General features: G+C 38.1%; 1 pseudogene; it reads right to left on the reverse strand.

The window, feature by feature from the left end:
* Window positions 1-2,783: 2,783 nt before the first annotated feature.
* Window positions 2,784-3,532, reverse strand: LOC144380479 (14-3-3 protein epsilon pseudogene; annotated as a pseudogene).
* Between the last annotated feature and the right edge of the window lie 2,406 nt (window positions 3,533-5,938).

Raw genomic sequence — 5,938 nt, forward strand, 5'->3', positions numbered from 1 at the left:
AAATATAATAGTATCACCTAATGTTAAAATGCAATTAAAGTAGAAAATTGGTGGGGTTTTTTATTGGTGAAAACTGGAATGGAAGACAAGAGTGAGTGCATAACAGATAATGCCAAAAAGGATAAAGAAGAAAACACATTATAAACAAAATAGGGTAAATACTCATAAAAAGAGGATTCAAAATCTGGATAACTGAAATGCCTGATAAAAAGAAAAAAAAAAGAATATAGCAACAAGGACAAAATATTGACAAGTATAAAAGAAGAAAATCTTCCAAAAATGACAGAAATCCTGAGTCTGCAAATCAAAAGACTTCACTGTTCCAAGAAAAGTTTATAATGACAAAACAATATACAGGTATCGGTCATGATTTAACTTTGAAGATAGAGGATTGTTATAGATAGCCAGATATAAGAAGAAGACCGCTATGGCATGAAGATATTGTTGGCTACAAGTCAAAGAATGAATGGTTTGAAGTTGTTTAAAAATAGGTGTTTCCATGAAAAAATGCTCAACATCACTAGCCATCAGGGAAATACAAATCAAAACCACAATGAGATGCTTCCCTACACCAGTTAGAGTGGCAAAAATTAACAAAACAGGAAACAACAAATGTTGGTGAGGATGTGGAGAAAGGGGAACCCTCTTACGCTGTTGGTGGGAATGCAAGCTGGTACAGCCACTTTGGAAAACAGTATGGAGGTTCCTCAAGACGTTAAATATAGAGTTACCCTATGACCCAGCAATTGCACTACTAGATATTTACCCCAAAGATACAGATGTAGTGAAAAGAAGGGGCACATGAACCCCAGTGTTCATAGCAGCAATGTCCACAATAGCCAAACTATGGAAGGAGCCGAGATGCCCTTCAGCAGATGAATGGATAAAGAAGACATGGTACATACACAATGGAATATTATTCAGCCATCAGAAAGGATGAATACCCACCATTTGCACTGACATGGATGGAACTGGAGGGGATTATGCTAAGTGAAATAAGTCAAGCAGAGAAAGACAATTATCATATGGCTTCACTCATATGTGGAACATAAGCAATAGCACAGAGGACCATAGGGGAAGGGAGGGAAATCTGAAGGGGTAGAAATCAGAGAGGGAGATGGACCATGAGAGACTATGGACCCCAGGAAACTAAGGGTTTCAGAGGGGAGGGGGCTGGGGGGATGAGGGTAGTGGGGTGATGGTTATTAAGGAGGGCACATGTTGTGATGAGCATTGGGTGTTATATATAACTAATGAATCATTGAACACTACATCAAAAATTAATGATGTACTATACAGTAGCTAACTGAACATAATAAAAAAATGAAAATGAAAATGAAAAAATAAATAAATAAAAGTACATAAATAAAAAATAAATAAAAAATAGGTATTTCCATTTTTGTTTTGTTTTTATTTTCCTCACATTAGAAGCAATCCAAAAGAGGTTGTTCCAGAATTGTTACAGTGGCTCAACAATGTCCACAAGGATCTGGGCCCTTTATATCTTTTCACATCACCATTCTTAGCATGAAGACTTTTGTCTTCATTTTTTTTCTATCATGATTAACATGACTATTGTGTCATGTCTCATTAAGTCCTTACATAGCTACACCTAAAAGTAGAAATAAAGAGTAGATACTTTCTCCTCATTGTCTGTGTGTCTATCTATCTGTCTATCATCTATCATCTATCATCTATCTACATCTACCTATCTATCATCTATCATCTATCATCTATCTATATCTATCATCTATCTGTATCTATCATCTATCTATCTATCATCTATCATCTATCTATATCTATCTATCTATCTATCTATCATCTCTCTATCATCTAGTTGTTTATTTGACTAGAAGTTTTATTTTCGAAGTACAAGGGATGGAGATGCAATAATATTTGGCATTTTAAATTTGTTTGTTTTATTTAAGTTTAATGTTAATTCCATGCTGTGTTGAGGTAAGAACAATACAGATTCTGTATCTGTGGCTCCAGGCAGATATCTGATAGTACAAAGGAGCTTCAAGTTACACACACTGAACAAAAAAAGTTGAGGGAGTGAAGTAGGGGAGGGCACCTGGCAGAGAGGGAAGAAGAAAAAACAAATCATTGAACACCCACACAGACTTTTCCACACCACCTTCAAAGCTAACTTGCTTTAGAGAAAGAGTATAAAGTAGGCAAGAATGAGATTCAACAGTTGTTGACCTGTTACCAGCATCATGCTTTTCAGCAACATTTCAGGAGAGTCTGAAGCACTTTTTACGGCAAAACCATAACAACAAACTCCTCAAACAACCCTAACCACCTCAAGCTAACACCCAATTAATTTTAAACATTGGCATAAAATTTGATTTAACCAATTAAAGAAAGGAAAAATGGTACCACTTATGCTTCCATTGTGTGATTAACCTCTCTCTTAGATGCTTGCATCACCTAGCAGTCAAATGGCTTTTGAATTTACTTTACGTTTCTAATGGTGATCTCGCCCCATCTGGCAGGAGATAATACAGTAATGCTGAAAAAGCTTCTGTGTAGTCCTGCTAGTGTCCTAAAGAACCAAAAAGCTGGAACCAGTAAAATCCACAGAAATTCATTCTTGCCTTTAAGAACTTTTTGAAAAAATGTCTGTTTAAAAACCATTGGGGCAGAAACCTACATTCTGAGGTAGAATGTAAAAGTCAAATTTGGTGGTTCTCAGTGACAATGGGGAATTTCCAAAGGGTGGGGGGGAATGGGAAGGAGTAGGGAGGTCAGAGATGGTTTCTCCTGTTGGCCTTTAGGTCTCACTGATTTTCATCTTCTGTATCACGCAGAAATTCTTTATTCTGCTCTTTCCCATCACCCTGCATGTCTGAAGTCCACAGTGTCAGATTATCATGTAACAACTGCATCATAAGTATAGAGTCCCTAGAACTTCCTTCACTCAGCATATCCATTTCTGTAACTGCATCATGAAAAGCCACTTTGGCCAACCTGCAGGCATGGTCAGAGGAATTAAGAATTTCATAGTAGAATACAGAAAAATTGAGGGCAAGACCTGAGAGAATGAGATGTGGTGGTCCAAGTTCTATCATTGCAATATCAATAGCAGCTTTAAAGCCAGTAGGCTGTTCTCCACAGCCTCCTTTCTGTCGGAAATTCAGCCTGATACCTGTGATAGTCTCCTTTTGTTTTATAACAGAACACCTTGGACTCACCAGTGTTAGCCACTGGAATGAAGTGTTCGTCCAGTGTTTCCAAACTGTCATAAAGGTTAACCCTAGTCAATCTCAACCACTTGCCAATATTCCTGAATTATTTTCAGTTTGTCTACTCTTTCCTTGTCTTCTACCTGTTCAATGCTGCTGATTATTCTCCAGGAGGATCTTCTAGCTAGCTCCAATCACATTTCTGTATGCAACAGACAGGTTTCTTTCAGTGTCATCTCAACATTCATCTCTGCTACTTTCTTCATTAATCTTACCATTTCATCCTATCAACAAGACTGCTTGGCCAGCTTCACCTGGTACACCAGGTCTTCGTGAGCATCCATAGTGGTGGCAGCTCCAGTGGGGTCTATGTGACAGATGGAAGCAGATAGCATCTCTGACTCAGCCTCCCTCTCCACACCTCTCTCTCCATTTATTAGTGAGGAAAAACTTTTTTTTTTAATTTTTTTTTTTTTTTTTTTTTAGAGAGAGAGAGATTGTGTGTATGCAAGCAGGCCGGGGAGGGGAGGGGCAGATGGAAAGGGAGAGAATTGTAAGCTGACTCTGCACTGAGCACAGAGCCCAACTTGGGGCTCAATCCCGTGACCCTGAGATCATGACGAGCTGAAATCAAGAGTCAGATGCTCAAACGACTGAGCCACCCAGATATCCCAAGGAAAATCTTTCTTATTTTTTGGGAGGTTTTATTTATTTACTTATTTGACAGAGAGAGAGTGCACAAGCAGGGGGAGCGGCAGGCAGAGGGAGAGGGAGAAGCAGGCTCTCCTCTGAGCAGGGACCCCGACACGGGGCTCTATCCCAGGACACTAGGATCATAACCTGAGCCGAAGGCAGATGCCCAATCAACTGAGCCACCCAGGCGCCCTGGAAAATCTTTCATAGAGTGATCTAGCAAAATTTTCCTTACATCTCTTGAGCTAGAACAAGGCCACATAACTACACTATAGCTGTAAGGGAGGCGAGGGAAGTGAGTCCCTGACATTTTCATGCTCTGTTATTAACAATGGACTTTGATGGCAAGTAAGAAGTGAAAGGGGATTGGCTAATGCATAGGCAACTAAAAGTGTCTGCTATAGTCATCTACCAAGGGACAAAATGATTGGGCTATTCTTAGATTTTCAACAATACCAGATGCCAAATATAAAAATCATACCAGAAAATTTTATAAACTATACATATGTACTTATATATATACATGTGTATACATACACATGTGTATATATGTGTTTACTCATGTATATGTACATAAAAGTACACAAATCATAAGTCTATATAATTTAATGAATTTTATACACAATGAACATACTTATAAAAACAACCAGATTAAGAAATAGATTATTACCAGGACCCCAGGATCCCCTCTTTTACCCACCTGCTCTCCAAATGTAACCATTATCTTGACTTCCAACATCTATTAATTTTGTCTGTTTTAAAATTTTATATAAATTCAAGAATACAATATATAGTCTGGCATGTTTGGCTTCTGTTCTGTCACTTTTGCACAAGTTGAAGTTGAATTTAGTTCATGCTGAACTCTCTTCCCTATTGTAATAGTATTACTTAATAAAATCTATCCTTACTGCTTTAACTAGTATCTGACTTTATTAGTCTTCGACAGTGATTAAGAGCGTACAATGTAGGGACGCTTGGGGGACCCAGTCGTTTGGGGGTCGGGCTTTGGCTCGGGTCATGATCCCAGGGTTCTGGGATCGAGCCCTGTGTCAGGCTCCCTGCTCAGCCTGCTTCTCCCTCTCCCTCTGCCTGCCTCTCTCTCTCTCTCTCTGTCAAATAAATAAATAAAATCTAAAAAAAAAAAAAAAAAGAGCATGGAGTGTAGCCAGACTACAGTGTTTCAAATCCCAGCAGAACCACTAGTTGCAGAACCTTGGTCAAGTCACATACCTATTATGTATCTCAGTTTCTTCATCTGAAAATAGGAATAATAATAGTAGGTTGGTAGACGGGATTACATGAGCTGATCCACATAATTAACTTAGAACACAGCCTGGCACCATAGTGAAGGCTACATAATGGTTTTACTAATTACTATCACTGTTCCTCAGCAACATGCTTCTAGAAATTGGTGGAAAATTGACAAAGAGAGAAATATCTGCATAAATATTTGCAGTACTTCTGTCAAAGAGTTTATATAAAAAGAGTCCTTATAGGCACGCCTGGGTGGCTCGGTTGGTTCAGCACCTGACTCTGGGTTTCAGCTCAGGTCGTGATCTCAGGGTCTTGAGATCAGGCCCCTCGTCAGGCTCAGTGCTTGGCACAGAGTTTGCTTGGGTTTTTCTCTCCCTCTCCCTTTGTCCCTCCCCAGCCTATAAAATAAATAAATAAATCTTTTTAAAAACGAGTCCTTATAAATTAATAAGAAAAGGAATGAATGTTCTGATAGAAATGTTTGCAAAAAGCAGCAACAGACAATTCATAACAAAAACAAAAATCTGTCAATAAATGTATGAAAAGCTCTTTGACCAAAGAAATGCAAACAAACAGACAAACAAAAAAAAACAACAAAAAAGCAAGAACGAGATGTCATTTGTCTTTTATGAGACTAGCAGAAGTGAAAGACTAAAAGAGAAATTAAAATATCCAGTATTGGTGAGCATGTAGGAAAATGAAGACTCATTCTTGGTCTCTTCAAGTTTCAAAATAGTAAAATTTTCCAGAAAGTTATCTGTCAATAAGGATAAAATTTTTATATTTGTATATATACTCAAGAA

The sequence above is a fragment of the Halichoerus grypus genome, chromosome X (genome assembly GCF_964656455.1).
Source record: "Halichoerus grypus chromosome X, mHalGry1.hap1.1, whole genome shotgun sequence".
Taxonomy (NCBI): Eukaryota; Metazoa; Chordata; class Mammalia; order Carnivora; family Phocidae; genus Halichoerus; species Halichoerus grypus.